Genomic DNA, 22,568 nt, shown 5'->3' with positions numbered 1-22,568 from the left:
GGTGAATTCCTACAGTGCATCTTCTAGATGGTACACACTGCTGCTACTGTGTATCGGTGGTGAAGGGAGTGAATGTGGATGTGGTGCCAATCAAGCAGACTGCTTTGCCCTGGACGGTGTCCAGCTTCTTCATTGTACTGGGGACTGCACTCATCCAGGCTAGTGGGGAGTATTCCATCAGACTCCTAAATTGTGCCTTGCAGATGATGGACAGGCTTTGGGGAGTCAGGAGGTGAGCTACTCGTTGCACGATTCCTAGCGTCTGACCTGCTCTTGTAGCCACAGTATGGCTAGTCCAGTTCAGTTCCAGGTCAATGGTAACCCCCTGGATGTTGATAGCGGATGATTCAGTGCTACAAATGCTATTGAGCATCAAGGGACGATGGTTGGATTCCCTCTTGTTGGAGATGGTCACTGCCTGACACTTGTGTGGCGCGAATGTTACTTGCCACTTGTCAGCCCAAGTCTGCATATTGTCCAAGTCTTGCTGCATTTCGACATGGACTGCTTCAGTATCTGAGGAGTCGTGAATCATGGTGAACATTGTGCAATCATCAGTGAACATCCCCACTTCTGACCTTATGATGGACGGAAGGTCATTAGTGAAGCTGGTTTGGCCGAGGACACTATCCTGAGAACGTCCTGCAGTGATGTCCTGGAGCTAAGATGACTGACCTCCAACAACCACAACCATCTCCCTTTGTGCCAGGTATGACTCGAACAAGCAGAGAGTTTCCCGCTGATTCCCATTGACCCCAGTTTTGCTCGGGCCATGCCACATTCTGTCAAATGCTGCCTTGATGTCAAGGGCAGTCACTCTCACCTCACCTCGGGAGTTCAGCTCTTTTGTTTATGTTTGAACCAAGGCTGTAACGAGGGCAGGAGCTGAGAGGCCCTGGCGGAACCCAAACTGGACATCAGTGAGCAGGTTATTGCTAAGTCAGTGCCGCTTGATGGCACTGTTGATGATTCCTTCCAATACCTTCCTAATGATGGAGAGTAGACTGATGGGGCGGTAATTGGCCGGGTTGGGTCATTCTCACTTTTTCATTCCCAGTTTGGTGGGAAGAACGAGGAGAGACAGCATAAATTGCAGGGTTCTGGGGAAAAGGTCATGTCATGGCAATGAAAATGGCAATGACAGAAAGACTGCTTTCTCTGTTGTAAATATTTTATAATTTCATACAAATACTAGTAGTGTAGAAGGATTTTCTGTAGTCGTGGCTGAGTGGTTAAGGCAACGGATTAGAAATCTATTGGAGTTACCCCGCACAGGTTTGAATTCTGCCGACTATGTTTCTCATTATTTCTGATTTTAACCGTGCACCGACAGAGCTAATTATCTTTTGAATCGGGGAAAAGTGCTCCATCTGTGTTTGCTTATTTCCATTCATTTGTCAGCCTTCTGCAAATCTCCAGTCGGAAATGGAAAAAAAAACCTGAGCCAATTTGGTGACATGATTTCATTCTGGCATTTGTCTCCCCTTAGGCCTCTGTCTCTCTCTGTGTATAACTCTGTGTGTGTTCCTCTGTGTGGGCCAATTTTGTTCAGTTCTCCAAGGAGCTGAACACATTTTTACGAACACAAGCTGTATTCACATTAGTTGTGCAACTTCACATTACAATGTTACAGTGAAAAATATGAGGATGAAAGAGGCAAGAGGAGTTTGTTTCTTCCTATGTATGGACTACAACAACTTATATTTATAAAGCTCCTTTTTCCTAATGAAACGTCACAAGGCGTTCCCCAGGATCATTATATTACAAAGTGTGACACCGAGCCACATATTCGGTCAGATGACTAAAAGCTCGGTCAAAGGGGGAGGCTTTAAGAACTGTCTTAAAGGAGGAAAGTATCAATGGTTCTTCTTTATTGACTGAAGACGTCACTTGTGTTCATCCGACACAGACCATTTGGCCAAGGAAACTTGTCTCTGGTGAAAGAGAAGTGGAATGAAAAAATGCCATAAGCAGCCTGAATGTGTCCTACTGCTGGGTTAATGGTTAGAATAGGGTAATTTTATCAGTACAGCCTGCGTTCGATTCCTGGTTAGGGAGTTGAAACTTATTCCTCCTGGGCAAGCTGTTCAAATCAATGTGATTGATTTGCTGTTTGAAAATAACACAGTATAGCTCTGCTCGAATTGGTGGAGTGAGAGTGGAAGTTTCACATCAGAGCTGGAAATGTCTCAAGGGCAAAACTCGGGAACAAACCCAGAGTCGGAGTGAGGGGGTGACAATAAAAGAGAAGGGCTGTGATAGGTTACAAAACACTGACTATAGAGCTGGTGGTGCACGACAGAATATTATTCCTGTATTACCCATGTCACAAGCAGATCTAATTTCCTGAATTACCTCATGCCCAACATCACCGACACAGTTTAGTGGCCTATAAACAACTCCCAGCAATGTTTGCTGCCTCTTGCTGTGTCTTATCTCCACCCAAACTGATTCTACATCTTGATCCTTCGATCTAAGACCCTCTCTCACTAATGTACCGATCTCGTTCCTTATTAACAGCGCTACCCCACCACCTTTCCCTTTTTGTCCATTCTTCTAAAATGACGAATATCTTTGGGTATTCACGCCAACCAATCACACTGCGCTTTGAAAGCAGCACACAGGGCCGAATGGCCTCTTTCTTTGCTGTAACTTTCTGTCATTTTATGTTTCCTAACACCACGGTTAAGATGAACTTTCTTATCTTCCATGTGATGCTTTGAATTCAAGACAATGGGCAAATGCAGCGAGTTTTCTTATCATTTCGAGGACAGAATCTGGAACCGGACTCGTTGAACGACATTTAAATGGCCTCAATCGTCAGATGCAGCTCACCGATTCTAATCAGGCACCGTGAGCATCAGCCTGTTTTATACATTCTTGCTGTAAATCTTCTGAGCTATAAGCTGATCACAGCTCCACTTTCTGCACATTGAAAGACAGTGTGAAAATATTCACTATTTCAAATCTTAACAACGCGCACATTTGTGATTTTCAGTGTGTGTCAATGTGGTTCAGTTTCCCATTTTTACCACCCAAACATTATCCATTTTAGTTCTCTGACTTCATATCAGCAAAAAAAAAAAGCAGTTAACAGGACATTTCTCTCTTTTCTTTGAGTGGAGACTGTTCAGCAACTAAACGTCCGGATGTTACAAAGTGGATGATGATTAAAGTTTTCACATGACCTTATTAAGTAGCTGAGAATGCTCGAGGGGCCGAATGCCCAATTCCTGAACATTATTTTTTATATTCTAATTCAGTGTCAATGTTGGTGAGGACAATGTTTGTGTCTAATCTGAATGTGGTAGTGAGGCCGAGTGGGCTCAGCCGCTGGTTCAGGTTTCGATCTCTCTGATGATTTGGGCTTCACTCCCACCGCTGCCAAACTTTCTGGTGGTTTATTATTTGAGGCGCTTCCCAAAGATTCTCCGTGCGGTGAAGGGGCAGCTGATCTGTGCCGTGTTGTACTTCAGTTGGAAGAATGAGGAGAGACAGTGTAAATCCCAGGGTGACTGGGAAAAGGTGGGGCAATGGCACGGACTGGAAGACCTTCTTTCACTGGAACTTCCTGTATTCATTCTATTTTTTTTTAAAAAAACAACATGCAGCCTTTACCAAGTTGTCCTGGCCGAGTGGTTGAGGCGTTTTTCCACGTGGTTCCAATCCTGCCAACTCCCCTTCTTCTCATTCCTGACTGACACAAACTGTCTGCAGAATAAATTATCCGTCAAATGAAAAAGCAAACCACCCAAACACCCCCTTGTTTCTAACTTCCGTTCATCTGCAAACATTCACTACATTTGGCCCCTGAAATGGAACAATAATTGGCCAAGTTGGTGACATCCCTGCTTTCTGGGTGTTTGTCTCAGCTTCGGCCTCTGTCACTCTCGGTGTATATCGCTGTGTTTGTCAATGTGGTTCAGTTCCCCGACAGGCCAACGCATATTCACCATCACAAACTTAACTCACATTAGATGTGCGGCTTCATATTAAAATGTCAAAGAGAAAAATATCAGGATGAGCGATGCAAGTGGAGTTTGCAATGTTTGGAAGGAGGTGCAGCTAAGAAGTGGAAGATGTGAATGATGTTATTGCTGATTGAGAGGAATGTATTGTAACCTTGGGACTTTTGTAGGCCGATTACCTTCTACACTTTGAAATTCAGAACAAGCTGAGGCTCCAGGTGGAAAACAACATTGATCTCCCTGGATGTTTGCATAGGAAGCAAACACCGTGCATGCCCGGCTAGCTCAGTCCATAGTGCATGTGACTCTTAATCTCAGGGTCGTCGGTTCGAACCCCACGCTGGGCGCCGTCTGTTTTTAAAGCTTTGCTGTTTTCAAGGGTGATTCCCCAGCTCCCCATTCCTCCGGCAGTGTCACCGCTCAAATTGTGTCTCTCTCCATCCCACTTTGTTAATGTCACATCCGCAGGTTCCTGAACGAACACTGCCCTCGGCTTCACTGGAAGTCAGAGGGTTTGGTGCTTTCACCACCGCAGCCGATGTCCAATTCCCAGTCAGGGAAAACCTAATTTCTTACCGCTGTGTGAACAGTCACAATGCACAGGAATTCCTCGAATAAACTGTTAAAACGAACCTGGAATTTAATGTCAGGATGTATGAAGTGATTCATGTTGGTTGAAAAAATTAGTAGAGGCAACATCAAACAAAGTGTACAATTCTGAAGGGGTTTCTCTGTTACTCAGCGAGTATTTAGGATCTGGAATGCACTATCTGAGAGTGTGGGCGAGGCAGATTCAGTCGCGGATTTCAAAGGAAAATCAGGCAGAAAATGCAGGTCTCCGGGGAAGTGGAACCAGGTGAGTTAGTTTCCAGAAGAGTAAGAGGTCTCCCTTTTCAGACGGAGATGATGAGATATTTTCCCCCTCCGACGGTGGTTAGTCTGTGGAAATATTTTCCCCAAATGACAGTGGAGGCTAGGTCACTGAATTTATTCAAGGCAGAATTAGACAGCTTTTTGATCGAGAAGGGGTTATGGGGGTTGGGGGCAGACAGGAAATTGGAGTTGAGACCACAACCTGATCAGCCATGAGCTTATTGAATGGTGGAGCAGTCGCAAAGGGCAGAATGGCCTCCTCCTGCTGCTAAATCCCATATTTCAATGACCCGGGCCGAATGCTCTCTATCTGTGGTGTAACATTAGCTGTCATTCTGTGATATTATGCGGGGCTCCAGGGGCAAAATGGTTCCATTCCTACTCCTATTTGTTATGGTCTAATTCAGCGCTGATACCACTCAAGGCAATGGTTACGGTGCTTCTGTTTGCTCTGTCGGTGTGTGTCCGAGCGGCCCAAAGTCCTGAAATTCGGATGTAGTGTTTTATGAAACGTGGGTTTTAGTGCCTTATGAAGCGTGGGTTCAAATCCCACTGCGATCGAAATTTCAATTAGTTTGTCTTTTTCACAAATCCATTGGGATGCGCTCGGGGCAGCTGACGCCTGCGGTGCTTTATTTTGGTCGGAAGAACGAGGAGAGGCGATAAAAATTGCAGGGTGACCGGAAGTAGGTGAGGCCAAGTGCCAGCTTTATCCCACTGTAACCTTTCTGCAATTTTAGCTCAACAACGTTCACATAGCTGCAGTTGATGTAGTCGTGGCTGAGTAGTTAAGTCTATGGGTTTGGTAATCCATTGGGGTTTCCACGCGCAGGTTCGAGTCCTGCCGACTTCGCTGTTCCTTGTCATGCCTTTTGCTGTCTCGACAGCTAATTGCTGGTGAAATGAAATCAGAAGCTTCCAAATTCTGCAGCGTTTTTTTCCGCTTCACTTGCGCGCTCTTTCATTTCCGTTCATCTGAAAGCATTCACCAAATCGCCAGAAATGGAAGAAAATTGAGCCAAGTTGGTGACATGGGTGTTTGTCTCTCTTCAGACCTCTGTCCCTCTCGGTGTATATGTCTGTCTGTGCTCCTCTGTGTGTGTCAGTGTGGTTCAGTTTACCAATGGGTGAACACATTTTTACCATCGCGAAATTTGTTCACTTTTGTAATGTATCTTCGTGGTAAATGGTACAGAGAATAACAACAGGTTTAAATGTTGCCAGATATGATTGCCACTTCTTGTGTTTATTTTTGAGTGGAGACTGCTTGTTGACTCAGTGCCCGAATGTTACACAGCGGAGGATGATTGAAATTTTCACTGAGCAACATTTAAATAGTGGATTGCCCTTGTGTCCTTTTCATGTAGTCAGCATGTGAGAGAACCAGGAAGATAGATCATGTTTTATCTTTACACTGTCATCTGCAAACCCATCCCTTCCGGAAGCTTTGAGACTTCCATTCTCTGTCCCTGCTTTCCAGGGAAAGCTTGTGTTCATGAACTGACTGTGTCTGCATCAAGCAGCTAATTGACCTGGGAGCTGGATGGGCAGAGGGAGCTGAAGGCGAAGCAGGGACAGAAGCAGAAACAGATGCGACATGAAATTGTTTATTATTTGATGTGTGCCAGTTACTTTCAGTGATGAATGTCTGCCGTGTGCTCCCTTGTAAGGTTTACAGGACCCGCAGTGAAGAGGTTGGTGGGTTTTGGAAATTGAAATTTACACAGGAGCAGCTTGTGAGACTATTTCACCTCACTGTCGATTTCGTGTTCCAGCTCCCAGAAACGGTTGTCCTCAATGGCTGAACAATTGCCATTGAACAAGCCCTTCCTGTTCCAAGTAAACGCGCCATTTTGTAGGACAAACTTATCCCTGGTGAAGCGGGTCTGAAGCGAGGAAATGGCAAAATTGGAGTGGACGAAACATTCTGCAAGGCTTATGGACAGTGTTCGGAACGAGGAGGTGAAGGAAAAAAACACACACGGGCTGTGAAAGGTTGTTTGGTGGAGAACTGAGTAGAGGGATAGAGTGACGTGTACACAAATCTTCGAAGGTAGCAGGGCAAGCTGATCTCTCTGCTTTCTTTAAAAATAGCTCATGTGGTCCTTGGCTTCATTAATGGAGGCTTGGAGTTCAAAAGCAAACTGATGATGCTGAATCTTTGTAAATCATTTATTGAACCTCAGCTGAAATATTATGTTCACACTTTGGGAAAGATGTCAAGTCTTTGGAGAGGTTACGGGCAGTATTCACATGAACTGTGTCAGGGATAAGCTATTTCAATCATGTGGAGAGGCGGCAGAATCTGGTATTATTCTCACAGGATGGAGGAAACAGAAATGGGAATTTGGTCCAACCAGTCCGCTCCGGGGTTTATGATCCACCTCAGCCTCCTCCAATTTCCCTTCATTTAAATCTACAATTGTAACTATTTATTCCCTTCTCCCTTAAATACTTGCCTAGTTTCCTCTTAAATGTATCTGTACTATTCATTTCAACCACTCCCTGTGGCAACGGGTTCCACATTCCCACCACTCTCTGGGTAAAGAAGCTATTACACTGTTTCACCTCACTTCATGTTCATGTCTAAGACACTCGATGCTGTTATTGGCTGAACAAGTCTTCTGTGTTTGAACTAAACACGCTCCCACTGCTGGCCCTCCTCAGGGAATGTTGTTTTCTTGTTGCTGTGTGAACTGTCACAATGAACTGTCCCCGGAGTCTTTTTCCCTGGGATCGACAAAACCCATCACTTCTCTTCCTCTCTCATTCTCACTCTTTCATTCCCAGTTTGGGAGGGAGAACGAGAAGGGACAGTATAAATTGCAGGGTTATGGGGAAAAGGTTGGGTTGTGGCAGTGACAGGGCAGGAAGAAGGCCCTCTTTCTCTGCTGTAACTATTCTATGATTTCATATATGAAATATATATATTTCACTGTCCAGGTCTGTAGTCGTGGCCGAGTGGTTAAGGCGATGGATTTGAAATCCATTGGGGTTACCCCGCGCAGGTTCAAATCCTGCCGACTACGTTTTCCATTATTTCTGATTTTAACCATTGATATCAGAAACAGTAAATTGATTCGACATTTTCACAACACCTGCAGTAGCAAAGTTTGACCAGTAGGTGGCAGTGAAACCGTGATTGTTCACATCACATCAAGCAGGCGCTGTCTCAATTATTAGTGCACTTGGCACTGTCTCTGTTCAGATTAAATTAGACGCCGTTTATATTTCTATTACACTAGGACATGTCTCTTATCATATTAGCGAAGGTCATCTCTCAGTTGTTTCTATACTGGACTAGGGCACCATACCGTTGGCACTATCTCAGTCACGACTGCACTGAAGCAGGTCTTGGCTAAAGTTACAATAAGCCATGCCCCAGATGGCACTGCACTAGAGCTTGTCTCTGGTTATAGAAAACTAGAACATGTTTTTCGTTGCATTTCACAAGACCCTGCCTCAGCTATTACTCCAGTAGAACCTGCCACGTTTCTATCAAACTTGACCCTGTCTGTTAATGCTGCACCAATACATGCTTCCATTCATATCAGACTTCCCTGTTCCTGTTGTTATTGCCCTAAACCATTACTCTCTTATTGCTGTACTTGTCCATGTCTCTGTTTTTATTAATCTCGTACCTTTGCCGGTATTTAATTCACCAGACACTGCGTCAATTTATATTATAAAGAGCCCTGAATTATGTGAAGCTCCACTAGACCCTGTATCAGTTTTCTTACACTGGATCCGGTCTGTCTTATCACTACACTAGACTGGTTCGTATTGCACAAGATCCTGTCTCAATTATTACTGCACTCTGCACTGTCTCACTTCTATTCCACTAGATCGCGGCCCTGCTTATAATACACTGAATCATATCTGCACTTATATTCCGCTAGACCATATTTCAGAACAAGTTACATTAGACTCTGTATCAGCCTGTATCACACTCGAGCTGTTCTGCCTTTTTAATTAAAATGGATCCTGCCTTTGCAGAGACTTTGTCTTTGTACCTCTGTCTCTGCTTCTATTCCACTCTCCCTGTCTCTGTTTTTACTCCACGAAATAATGTCTGTCTCTCTTACACTGGAGGCAGTCTCGGTTATTACGGCCTTAGACTCTCTCTAGGAAGCAATTATTCTATGTCCTGTGCCTGTAATGACTACCCTATTTCTCTTGATATTGATCCAGGCCCTGTATCAGTAACTACTGCACTAGACCCGTCTCCGATATTACAGCAGTAGTCCTTGTCTATGTTAATATAGCACTCGTCCCCGTCTTTGCTTAAGTAACATTAGATGCTGTTTCTATTATTACTGCGCTAGTAATGTCTCTGCTTAAATTGCTCTAGGTCCTGTCTCAGTAATTACCACACCAGGCTCTGTCTCTGTTGTTACTGCACTAGCCTATGTCTCTATAAGGTGGACGTCGAGCTCGAAATGGGCCTCTGACTTTGGCCTAAAACTAGAGGTTTCCCATTGACTCTTTGTTCTGCGCAGCTCCTGATAATCATTTTCATTACAGCCACAGAATTACATTTGAGACATCGCCTGTTCTGTATGTGTGTGTGAAAACAAATCATGCTGCATCATTCCACAAGGATAAACGAATTATCTTCACCAGAATGTTTCCGTTTGTTTTTATTCTCTCTTATTCAAACTGTAACTACAGATCGCCTAATACCGTAAATATTCGTCAGTGGTATATTCTGTTGTGTGCTCTTGTTAAGAAATTCATGTCCTACCAACTATTTCTTTGGTAAGACGGGCACGGAGAATGCTGCGGAGAGTAATTCACCTATTGAATCCCCAAACTCGCCCAGCACCTACAAGGCTCAATTCAGACGTCTCCACTTGCTTGGGTGAGCGCGGCTCCAGCAACACACTGTTGGCTCCAGCTCGACACCATCCAGCACAAAGTAGCCCACTTGTTGACACCTCACCTATCACCTTCGCCATTCACTCCCTCCACCACCGACGCACAGTAGCAGTAGTGTGTACCATCTAGAAGATGCACTGTAGGAACTCATCAAGGCTCCTTCGACTGCACTTTCCAAACCCACGACCACTACCATTTAGAAGGTCAATGGCAGCAGATGGATGGGAACACTACCACCTGGTACAGTAAGTCCCCATAATAAATGGAAAGGGGAACAGGATAACGTTCCACGTGGATTATATTTGATCGGCTGGAGATGTCTGAGAGGGAGGACAGGGAGTTAAAAGATGTGACATGAAAGCGCCAGAACTTGATGTGTGTCAGTTGCTTTCTGTGATGAATGTCTGCCGCGGTAATGTGGGAGATTTCACTGCCGACTGTTTACACTGACACAAATATCACTCCTGGCTAATCAATCACAACTGCCCTTTGAAAGCAGCGCGCCAGGCCGAATGGCCTCTTTCTTTGCTGGAACTGTCTATAATTTTATCTTTTCCAGCATCACGGTTGCTTCTTTCACTATCATTCCAACATTTTATTGCACACTATTGGGGAATGTACTTTCTTACATTCTATCCAACGCTTTTGAAGTCAAGACACTGAGCAATTTCAGGGGGTTTTCTTGTTATTTCTGGCACGGAATTTGGAATCAGATCAGTTGAACGACAGTTTATTGGTGCCAATCCTCCACTGAGCTCACCCCTTAAAAAGAATGGGTGCCATTCGCTGAAGATGTCGTTTGAGTTCTAGTTAAACACAAAATTCTGTAGGAAAAAATTGTCTCTGGTGAAATTGTCTGAAGAAATGACAAATGTGGCTCAGATAAAGCACGTTGCAAGACTTATAGACAGCTGTCCTCGTGATTTAGAGGTGAGGATTCGGCCCTTGTGCTGCCGCGGTTCAGGATCGTTTCCTGGTCAGAGAATGAAGATTTATTGATCTGGTACAAACTGTTAAAACAGGCCTGATTTACTTATTGATTGAAAACCAAAACGCACAACAGCTCCGCCCGAATCAGAGGAGTAAGAGTTGAAGTTTCACATCAGAGCTGCAAATGTCACACGTGGAAAAACTTCGAGAAGAAATCCAGTTCCTAATGTCCGAGGGATATGAGTTTGGGCTATTTGTATTTACAAATTATCTCTCTCCAGCGTCCATTTCCTTAAACACTCGATCATAAGGACCCGGTGAATGTCTGTTTAAATGTTGCTCGGTGAAAATTTCAATCACCTTCCACTTTGTAACATAGACACTTAGTAACTGAGCAGTTTCCACTCAAAAAAAATACAGAAAAAAATTCCCCTTCAATCTTTTAAATTTATTTTTATTTTCTCTCTACGATTTTAATATGAAGCCACACAACTAAGGTGAATGAAGTATGGATTGTGAAAAATGGGGAACGGAACTACATTGACACAGACAGAGGAACACACACAGACATATACACCGAGAGTGACAGAGGCCTGAGGAGAGACAAACACCCAGAAAGAAAGGATGTCACCAACTGGCTCAGTTTGTTCCATTTGTGACTGCAGATTTCGTGAATCCATACAGATTAATTTAAATAAGAAAGCGCGGGTGTTTTTGTTATATTCTATTTACCTGATAATTAATCCTGTTGGTACCTGGTTAAAATCGGGAATAATAAGAGCCGCAGTCAGCAGGATTGCAACCTACATTGGGAAGGCCCGATAGATCTTGAAACCATCGCTTCAAACACTCGTACACGACTAACAGCACATCCATAGTCCATGCACACTCATATCAAATCAGAGATGGTGACAAAATAAGTCACTCGGCCCATTGTGTCCGTGCTGGCTCTCTGGAAGAGCAACTCAACCAATTCCACTCACCCTCCTTTCCCCCACAGCAATTTGTATTTGTATTGCCTCTCCCCGTTCTTCCAAACAAAATCAAGGACCGCAATCCGCACGCTCTCCCCACCCCCCGCCACCCGCCCGGCATTAAACTGGAGTTGCCTCTTGTCCACCCAAACAGAATTCCTAAAGTGCCAGAAAGGGGGAAGCATCTGAAGGTTTGGCAGCCGCGGGATTCGGACCCATTCCGCCAGAGACTGGAACCTGAATCCAGCTCTGCCGTTTGTAGAGCACATTGAATCAGATTGTAGATATCAGCACAGAAATAGCAAGGGTATCTTGATAAGAAAAAATGTGTTGTTTTAAATTCGCTATGAAATCAATTGCATAAATCAATTATGTTTATGTCAAAAAGTATATATAGAACCGCAGCAGCGAAAGCGCCAATTCCTAATCACCTCTGCACCAGAGAAACTGTTTGCAAACCTCACAACCGGCTGATCTGTGCTACCTGTGCCTTTTATTCTCATTCCAGTCCTCGCTCACCAGAGACACGTTTCCCCCACAAAATTACATGTTTATATCGAACACAAACGACTTCCTCAGCCAATGACAACAGCGATTGCTGTTAGCTGGAACATCATTCATTGTCACACAGTTCCGGGCTGTCACTGGGTCCTTCAGTAGCAAACAAAATAAAATAAATAACAAAAATTGCCACCTCTGCTGTCACCCAGCGAGTTCCAACTGATACTTGTTTTTTTGTGAAAAGAGGAGTTAGTCCGAATCCCAGCGCTGCCACAGTTTCAGTCACATTCCCCCTTTCAGGCACTTTAGGAAGTTCCTTTAGGTGAGCAAGAGGAGATTCTGGTTTAATGCTCCTTTATTTTGACAGGAAGAACGGGGAGAGGCAATACAAATATAAATGGCTGCGGGGGAAATTCGAGTGTGTGGAATCGGGTGAGTTGTTCTTCCAAAGAGCCAGCACAGGCGCGATGGGCCGAGTGACTTACTTTTTCGCCATCTCTGATTTGATTAGAACACCTTTGAACTCGGAGGAGCTGTTGGTCATAACTCAATGTTTAAGGTGATGGATTTGAAATCCACTGGTGTCTCCCCCTGTCGGTTTGAATCCTGCTGACTACAGTTCCCATTATTCCTCATTTCAACCACATGTCACCAACTTCATCCCTGCGGCTCCTGTGAAACTGACAAGGCGACACATGGCAGAAATTCATCACTGAAAGTAACTGACACGCATCAAATTCTGCCACTTTCATGTCGCATCTTTTAACTTCCTGTTCTCCCTCTCAGACATTTCCAGGTCTATCAAATGTCATCTGCCTGAAATGTCATCCTGGTCCTCGTCCACTGAATATGGTTGACTTTCCGGGCATTTGATTGAGCAGTTGGCTCCATAGCTCAGTGGTTAGAGCACTGGTCTAGTAGACCAGGGGTCGCGAGTTCAACTCTTGCTGGAGCCTGTGGTTTAGCTGATGAAACCAAGTTCCGTGGGAAAATGGGCGATTGGTTGGACAATGCTGCAAAACAATATTGATCCTTGAAAAGGTGCCGTTCCCAGAACTACACACAGTCCTCCAGGTTCGATCTAAGCAGGGCTTCGTGTATCTGCAGTAAGCCTCTTTTGCATAACAGCCTCTGTAACAGGTTGTACAGCAAGAGGAATTAGATTGTAGATATCGAATAAGGAGTACTCTTTATTGTAATTATTTCTTTTTATTTCGAAGACCATATATGAATCCCCAGCACAACTCTCCATATAATTGGGTCAGGGAAACTTTGTTAATTTTCACACACTGAGCATGGACACTGCAGAAGCTCCTGCACCTCTTTCAATATTGGTTTTCTTCAATCAGAGTTTTCAAAAGGGAATTGGGCAATTATTTGAAATGGAAAATAAAACTGCAGGGTTATGAAGGAAGAGAATGACATTGGAACTAAGTGGAAGAAAGCACACACCCGATGGGTCGAAAGGCCTCCTAATGAGCTGTGTAAATTTACAATTAGATCAATTTCTCTGCAGCATTCCAAAATGTCCCACTCCAATTCAATACCTGTAAAACAGGATCTTGCAGTGCAGCATGTCTACACAGTTTGACATTCCATACAAGTCCCTTTGGCTTTTTCTCACAACTTGTTTCTGTGGTGTAGTGACCTGGCCAGCGATGTCCATATCCTATAAATGATTAGAGAAAAAATTAGTGGTTTCACGTTCACTTCACATGTGCTAGGTCGCTGGTTCGAAAACTGACGGAAACATTATTAAAATTGAGCCATTTAATTGTGAGAAGTTGCACAATTCCCGTTTGTTGCCAAATAATAGCTGAATACATTATCTCACAGCCATGTGACATTGGCACTTCCCCAGGCTTTGACTGATTTTCTCCAAAAGGCATGGTTGTAAGAAAGAGACAATAAGTCAGACGAATTGCAATAAGATAGTTCACACGTGTGTGAAGTGTTGAATAACCTGTTGATGTGCTGTGTCATTTTATGATTCTAATGTCAAGTCAATTTCTCTGCCGCATGGTTATGTTTTTCAGCCGAATTGTACTTCCACAAAACAGGGTTCGGAAGTGCAGTAAGACTGCATGGTTTGATATTCTAAGTCAGTCCATGTGGTTCTGCCCATTGTTTCTGTAGTGCAATGGTTACTACGTACACGCAAAAGGTCCCCTGTCTGGAAATGGGTAGAAACATTATCGAGATTTACACATCTAAGTGTGAGGGAAAGTTTCATAATTCACATTTGTTGTTGAATATTAATTGAATATAGTATCTCACCGCCACATTAAATCTGCCCTTCGCCAAGCCGCAAAAAGCCACCCCCCCGCCCCCAACAACCCCCCCCCCCCTCCCCGCTCCAAAATCAAGAGGGATGAAACTGACTAGGCACAAAAACTAGCAGTTTCTTTAGTTGACAACAGAAATTAATGAGTTTACAAATGCAAATTCACAGTTAATTACTGACTGAAAGATGACGACCGGTGTGATCCAAAGACTAGCGTCATCCTAAAGATAGATGCAACTGATACAATGATTGAACATGAGGGAGTGGGAGAGATGGTAGAAAATCACTTTGTATCGCGCTTCATCATGGATCTTCATTCTTTCATGAGCATCGCTGGCCAGCATTTGTTGCCCATCCTGAATTGCCCTTCAACTGTGTAACTTGTTAAAGCATTTCAGAGGGCAGTTGAGAATCAACCACATCCATTGTGCGTCTGGAGTCACATGCAGGTCAGACCAGGTAAGGACGGCCGATTGAATTCCCTAAAGGACTGGTGAACCACATGGGTTTGTATGGCAATCAATGATAGTTTCATAGTCATCATGACTGAGGAAATACTGAGGACATGTCTGATCAGAATAAACATCTTTTGAAAGTTCACCATGAAAGGAATTGCATAAATAGCTTATGCTTGTATCGAAAACTGGAGAAGGAACCCTAGTCCAACTCTTAATTTCATTGGGTAAGGGAACTATTCATTAAGGCAAAGTGCATGGATTCTGCAGAAACTCCTTCTACAAAGGGGAATTTGGCAATGGTTGAAAGGGAGAAAATTCTGATCCATGGAAAGAGAGAAGGAAGTTGGGATTAATTGGCAAGATGTTTGTAAAAAGCTGGTATAAATAAAATGTGCGGAAGGTCCTCTTGCCGCGCTGTGCCATTTGATGATGACATTGTTGATCAGTCTGTCTCCAGCATTTCTAATGAGAACAGCCGAATTCAATTTCTTCAAAACAAAGACCCAAAGTGCTGCTGCATGACGTCACCGTTTAACATTCCAGACATCTCCATTGGGATCCAGGCAGGGAAATGGTTCTGTAACCTTGTGGTTACCCCGCTCATTTCGCGTGTGCAAATTACTCCATTCGATGCTCGTGAAAAACATTGTCACCCAACTGTGTGGAAAAGTTGCATCGATCCCATTCCTGTTTGTTGTTGAATGTGATCTGAATGCTACATCTTGCAGCCACATTAGATTCGCTCTTCAGCATTTCTGAAGATAACATTCAGCAAAATAAGAATATGTTTCTGCTGGCAGCGGGTGATTGGAGAGTATGGGGCTGGAATATTGCTACTTTTTCCTGTCTCAGTTACCGTGGAGCGACTAATTGATGGGTTTGTTTCAATCCAATTGCCTCATAGATCTGTATTAAATTAGATGGGGGTACATGATCGTTCATTTTCTTTGTCATATCAGAAATGAATGTCCATAAACAAAGCTTGATGTGGGAGCCGAGTTTGCAACTTGTGGGTGGGGGTGGGAGGATTTTCTTGTGGTTTCAGAGGCCCGAAACAAACCAGAGCGTTAATGAGTAATGACGGGGAGAAAACAGTGACAGCTTCGTCCCTGAGTGGTCTCGAACCACCAACCTTTCAGTTAACAGCCGAACGCGCTGACCAATTGCGCCACAGAGACGTGACGAGGTACCATATCCTCTATAAAATATCCTAAACCAATGGCTCAGCGAGTGAAAGCTTCAGATTGCCGCGACTGGAGTGACAATTATTCTTTCTCAGTTTTACTCTTCCCAAATAAAAGAGTGGGACATTCATTGTGGATACATGAAAACAGTCTGATCCCACCCACTGCAGACACATCCATGTCACCGGGAACCAGCTCTCGTACAACCGGTGCCGTCTCTCTTTGAGTCTTTCGCTGTCTTGTCTGTTACCAAGTATTCTGATTGTCCTGAAGCCGATATTAGGTTTGAATTCCTGATGTGCAGTAACGAGAATCCTTTCAAAGTCTCAGATCAGTTAATTTCACTGAGAACATCAGAGTCAATGTTCCAGCGTCTTAAAGAAGGGAAAGGTGCCTTGACTGTCTCTGGTCAGTCGAACAGTTCACCCTTCATTCTCCTCTGATTCCGGTTCACAAAGAGTTTCTAAAGATTCACAAAGCTGGAGACTGGGTTTTCTGGTTTGGTTCCTTCTCCATTTTCCTACCTGCCAACTGACAATATTTTCCAAAATCTCGTCTCAATCCTCCGCCTTGCATCTTGTCCAGGGATGAGGAAATTCAGTTTTGTGGAGAGATTATAGAGACCGGGCTTGTTCTCTTTAGAGCAATGTCGGTTAAATGGAGAATTCATGGAGCGGCTCAAAATGATGGGGGTGGGGGGCAACGGGGATGGGGCGGTTTGATGGAGCAGATAGGGAGAGACTGTTTCCACTGACGGGGGTCACTAGCCAGAGGACTGGAATTTAAGATAATTAAAGAAAGACAGACTTGCATTTAGTGTAGTGGTTATTACGTTTGCCTAACAAGTGGTTCGAAATCGGGCAGAAAAATTACCACAATCTGTTCAATCACGTTTGCTGAATATAGTACCTTCCAGCCCTGCCTTCTGGTCAATGCTTATAGCGCTTTTCCCGACCAGCGGGCGTCTCAGAGCGCTTTCCAGGCAATGAAGGACATTTTGAAGTGTCGCCATTGTTGTGATATAGAAAACGCGGCAGCCAATTAGCGCTCAGCAAACTCTCACAACCAGCAACGTCATCATGAGCGGATGATGTGTTTTTGTGACGTTGACTGACGGATGAACAGGACACGTGGCTGTGAGACACTGTATTCCCTTAATATTTAGCATCAAACGTGTAGTTTTGGATATTTGCTTCCCATTAAATTAACATATTTTGATCATATTTCTGCCCAGTTTCAAAGCGGGGACCTTTCACATGTGATAACCACTCCACTACAGAACAATACCTGACAGAGCCAGAGGCACCTACACATCATATTAAACTGTGAGGTCCTGCAGCAGCACTTTGGGTCTTTGATTTACGGAAATGGAATTCAGGTGGCAGATTTAGAAATGCTGTCGTCAAATTAATCTGATAATGTTATCATAAAATGACATAGCACGTGAGGAGACCATTCAGCCCTTCTAATCAATAACAACTTTTTACAATGTTCTTTCCAATTAGTCTCAATTTCGTTTTCTTTCTACATAACCATGATGTTTGACACTTTCAATTCATTTTCGAATTCCTTTTTGAAAACTCTGAGTGAAGAAAAACAATATTGAAAGAGGTGCAGGAGCTTCTGCCGTGTCCATGCTCAGTGTGTGAACATTAACAAAGTTCCCCTGACCCAATGACATGAAGGCTTAGGCTGGGGTTTCTTAAACAGCTTTCAAAAAAAAAATGAAGTTCATTTCAAATGGAATTTGCAAAGGAATTTTATTCTGACCAAGCATCTCCTTATTTTCCCCTGTCGATATGGACAATCTAATTCCTCTTGCTGTTCAACCTGTTACAGAGGCTGTTATAGAAAAGAGGGAAAGGTTTGCTACAGCTATACAAGGCCCTGGTTAGGTCACACCTGGAGGACTGTGTATAGTTCTGGGAACGGAACCTTATAAAGGATCAATATTTGCCTTGAAAGTTTCAGAGGAGCCGCATTGATTCCTTGGTGGGTTTTGGAAATTGGAAGCTGTACATCCGCAGTTTGTGGCACTATTTCACCTCACTGTTCACTTCGTGTTCATGTCTAACACATTCGATACTGTTATTGGTTGAACAAGTCTTCTGTGTTTGAGCTAAACGTGCTATTATTCGGCGCTCCCACTCCTGCCGCCCGGTTTTGGCCCTCCTCAAGGAATGTTGTTTTCTTGTTGCTGTGTGAACTGTCACAATGAACTGATCCTGGAGTCTCTTTCCTGTGGGATCTACAAAACCCCTCACTTCTCTTCCTTTTTCATTCTCACTCTTTGATTTCCAGTTGGGTTGGAAGCACGTGAAACAACCGCATCATGCATGGCTTAGTCAGTAGAGCAGACGGTTCTTAATTTTAGGGTCGTGGGCTCAAGCCCCAGGCTGGACAGCGCCGTTTTTTAAACTTTGCTGCTGTGATGGGTGAATCCCAGCTCCCCATTCCTCCGGCAGTGTCACCGCTCAAACTGAGTCCTTCTCCATCCTCTTTGTTAGTGTCACAGTTGCTACTGTGCGAGTGTAAACTGCCTTCGGCTTCACTGGAAGTCGGAAAGCTTTAGTGCTTTCATCCACCCCAGCCTAGATTCAATCCCCGTTTTTTTCCGCTCTGCTAACTGATACAATGGCAGGGATTCCTCGTGAAAACTGTAAAAACAATACTGAAATTTGCTCGAGGGAACTGTGAAGCGATTCATGTTGGTCAGGAGAATGAGGAGAGGCAACATCAAATAAATTGTACAATTCTAAAGGGGTTTCTCTGTTACACAGCGAGTGGTTAGGATCTGGAATGCACTATCTGAGAGTGTGGGGGAGGCAGATTCAATCCCGGATTTCAAAAGAGAATTGGACAGAAAATGCAGGTCTCTGGGGAAAAGGCGGGGGAGTGGGACCAGGTCAGTTAGTTTCCATAAGGGTAAAAGTTCTCCCTTTTCAGACGGAGATGAGGAGATTTTTTTCTCTCTCAAAGGGTCGTTGGCCTGTGGAATTATTTTCCCCAGAAAGCAGTGGAGGCTGGGTCACTGAATTTATTCAAGGCAGAATTAGACAGATTTTTGATGGACATGGGAATCAAGGCTTATGCCGGGGGCAGGAGTGGGGGGAAGCACGGTGGTGGGGGCGGAGGGGTCTCTGGTGGGGGAGTATGAAAGTGGAGTTGAGATCAGAACCGGATCAGCCATGATCTGATTGAATGCTGGAGCAGGCTGGAAGTGTTGAATGGCCTCCTCCTGTTCATTACTCCTACGTTCCTCAGGCCAGGGCCAAATGTAACCTTGTCTCTGATTCTCCAATACTATGGGGGGCTCGAGGGGCAAAATGGTTCCATTCCTGCTCCAGTTGTTCTGTTCTAATTCAGGGCTGGTCGCACTCAAAGCAATGGTTAAAGGGACATTCGCTGTGGTAAGTGTGGTTGAGTGGTTTGAGAAACTGGATTTAAATTATATTCAAATCGCACCGCTGTCAGAATTCCAGCTAATTCGCTTTCTTTCGGTCTCTTCAGTAAATCCCTCAGGATGCGCTGGGGAAAGCCGATGTCTGCAGTGCTTCAGTTTGATGGGAAGAATGAGGAGGAGCGATATAAATTGTGGGGTGACCGGAAATAGGTGAGACCGAGTCCAGTTTTCTTTGCAAGTCACAGGTCAGTGGTATGATAGACTGCTTCCCATTTACCTGAATGAGTGCATCTCCAACAACACTCACGAAGCTTGACACTGTCCAGGACAAAACAGCCCCCTTGATTGGCACAACATCCACAAACATTCTTTCCTTCCAGCACCGATGCACTGTAGCAGCAGTGTGTACCATCTACAAGATGCACTGCGGCAATTCACCAAAGATCCTTCGACAGCAATTTCCAAACCCACGACCATTACCACCTAGAAGGACAAGGGCAGCAGATAGATGGAAACACCACCACCTGGAAGTTCTCCTCCAAGTTACTCACCATCCTGACTTGGAAATATATCGCTGTTCCTTCACTATCGCTAGGTCAGAATCCTGGAATTACCTCCCTAACAGCACTGTTAGTGTATCCATACCACATGGACTGCAGTGGTTCAAGAAGGCCGCTCACCACCAACTTCTCAAGTGCAACTAGGGACGGGCAATAAATACTGGCCCAGCTAGTGAAGCCCACATCCCGTGAATGCAAAATTAAGATGGAAAAACATTTTCATCCAGAGAGTGGAGGGCGTCTGGAATTCACTGCCTAAGTTTGTGATTGAGGCTGAAACGCTGAAAGTATTTAAAAGTACCTGGATCAACACCTGAAATGCTGTAACCTGCAAGGCTACAGACCACGTGCCAGAAAGTGAGAATATAATGACCGGCTGGTTTCTTTTTCCTCTTTTTTGGCTGGCGAAGACATGATGGGCTGAATGGTCTCCTTCTTCACTGTAACATTCCTATAATTCTGTGGTTCTATGTTGAATGATGTTATTGATGATTGAAAGGAATACAGTGCAACCTTGGGGCTTTTGTAGGTCGATTACCTTCTACACTTTGAAATTCAGAACAAACTGAGGCTCCAGATGGAACATATTTGTCTTTCTGCGCGTTGGAGACCAGAGCTAGTGGATGCACACATCATCACTTGGCAGAGTGAATGACACTGGACCTGTCGGTTGTGAGTTCGAGCTGCTTGATGGGCGACATTGATTTTAAACTTTGCTGCTTTCATGGGTGAGCCCCAGCACTCCATTCCTCCGACAGTGTCAACGGTCAAACTGATTCTTTTTCCATCCTGCTTTGTTAATATCAAAGTTGCTGGGTTTATAAGTGGAAACTGCCTCCGCTTCAACAGAAGGTGGAGAATTTACTGCTTTGAATTTGGTGCTTTCACTGCCGCAGCCCAGGTTCAATTTCTGGCCAGGGAAAACCTTTCCCCTTCCGCTGTGTGAACTGTCACAATGAGCAGGGATTGCTTATCAAGTGAAAGTAGGCCTGGCAGTGTCTGTGGAGTGAGAAACAGAGTTTACCTTCCAGTTTGTTGATCTTTTATCAGAGCTGGAAAAGTCAGGGGTGTAACAGGTGGAAAACAAGTCCAGAGGCGGAGGGAGGGGGGGTGAAAGGACAAAAGGGAAGGAGTGTGATAGGTTACAGGGCATGAGAAAGAAACTGACTAAAGGGATGAGGGTACAAAATGTGGGTGGGAATGGGAGAGATTTTTCTTCCTGCTGTTCCGACTGGGACAAAAGTCACTCCTGATTAACCAGTCACAATGAGCAGATCATGTGTGTTTGGTTGAAGGATAAACAGTGACCAGGCCACATGGCTGTAAGATAATGTCTTCAACATACGTGAATCTGCAGATTTAGATAATGGTTCTGTGCAGTCTTGAACCAGGGTTTTTATCATGAGTTAGGCAAATGTGACAACCTCTGCACTGCAGAAACAGGAGATAGCCGCAAAGCTCAATGGGCTTCACTGAAATGTTATGCTGTGACGTCATGCAGCAGCATTTTGGGTCTTTGTTTTGAAGAAATGGAATTCGGCTGTTCTCATTAGGAATGCTGGAGACAGACTGATCAACAATGTCATCATCAAATGGTACAACACAGTAAGAGGTATTTTGGCCCAACGGATCTACATCAGTTTTGTACAAAGAATTTTCTAATTAATCTGAATTTCTTTATCTCTATCCATAACCCTAATTTTATTCTCTCCCTTTCAAGTCTTTGCCCAATTCGCTTTGAAAACTCTGAGTTGAGAAAAGCAATATTGAAAGAGGCGTAGGAGCTTCTGCAGTCTGTTAAAATTAATGGGAAAATTAACAAAGTTTCCCTGACTCAATGACGTGAGGAGTTGGTTTCCTAATTTTTTACAGTTATGGAAATTTTAAAAATAGTTCATTTCAAATCGAATATTCGAAAAAAAAGTTTATTCTGACCAATCACCTCCTAATTTTTCTCAGTCAAAAAACACAATCTAATTACCTTATACCAACATTTCATTGAGTAAACACGCACAGCCACACAGGAAAAAAGGAACATCATTTGAAACATCGAAATAATGAAACATTGAAATAATTAAGTTACCACTGGAGATGATGTCTGTATGTTACAAAGTGGAGGATGATCTGATTAACTGACGGAGCTGGTTCGAGTTTCCCAATGACCGATTCCTGTTCCTTTGCTTCTGTTCTATTTTGGTGGCAGCACCAGTGAAGGAAACGATGGTTGACATCTTTGGCTATTCTATCTTGGCCGAGTAGTCTTAGGCCCTGGATTTATGCTCCAGTCACTATAGAGGCGTGAGTTCGCATCCCACCGCGACCAAGGGTTTAGTCTTCTCTTTGATGTCTGCAGCTGCCCATTAGAACCAACAGATACCAGCCCGCATTAAATCCAGTGTGGTGCTTTACTTTGATGGGAAGATCGAGGAGAGACAATATAGATATGAATTGCTGTGTGGGAAAAGGCGGAGTGTGGAATTACAGTAGTTGATTTGCTCTTCCAGAGAGTCAGCATGTGAACGACATGGTGAATGATCGTCTTATGTAGCCGCTTA

The 22,568-nt window shown here is 44.1% G+C and overlaps 1 protein-coding gene and 3 non-coding genes across 4 annotated transcripts in view; 2 read left to right on the top strand and 2 right to left on the bottom strand.

Moving 5' to 3' along the window:
• LOC144698562 (uncharacterized) overlaps nt 1-22,568 on the bottom strand; it is a 1,040,782-nt gene that overhangs the window by 675,928 nt on the left and 342,286 nt on the right. The window lies entirely within an intron of this gene.
• trnas-uga (transfer RNA serine (anticodon UGA)) lies at nt 7,789-7,870 on the top strand. Its single transcript has one exon. It is a non-coding gene; the product is annotated as a tRNA-Ser (tRNA).
• trnat-agu (transfer RNA threonine (anticodon AGU)) lies at nt 13,008-13,080 on the top strand. Its single transcript has one exon. It is a non-coding gene; the product is annotated as a tRNA-Thr (tRNA).
• Nucleotides 15,971-16,044, bottom strand: trnan-guu (transfer RNA asparagine (anticodon GUU)). The gene has a single exon. It is a non-coding gene; the product is annotated as a tRNA-Asn (tRNA).

This window comes from Cetorhinus maximus, chromosome 23 (genome assembly GCF_964194155.1).
Source record: "Cetorhinus maximus chromosome 23, sCetMax3.hap1.1, whole genome shotgun sequence".
NCBI lineage: Eukaryota > Metazoa > Chordata > Chondrichthyes > Lamniformes > Cetorhinidae > Cetorhinus > Cetorhinus maximus.
This window is presented reverse-complemented; position numbering and strand designations above follow the sequence as displayed.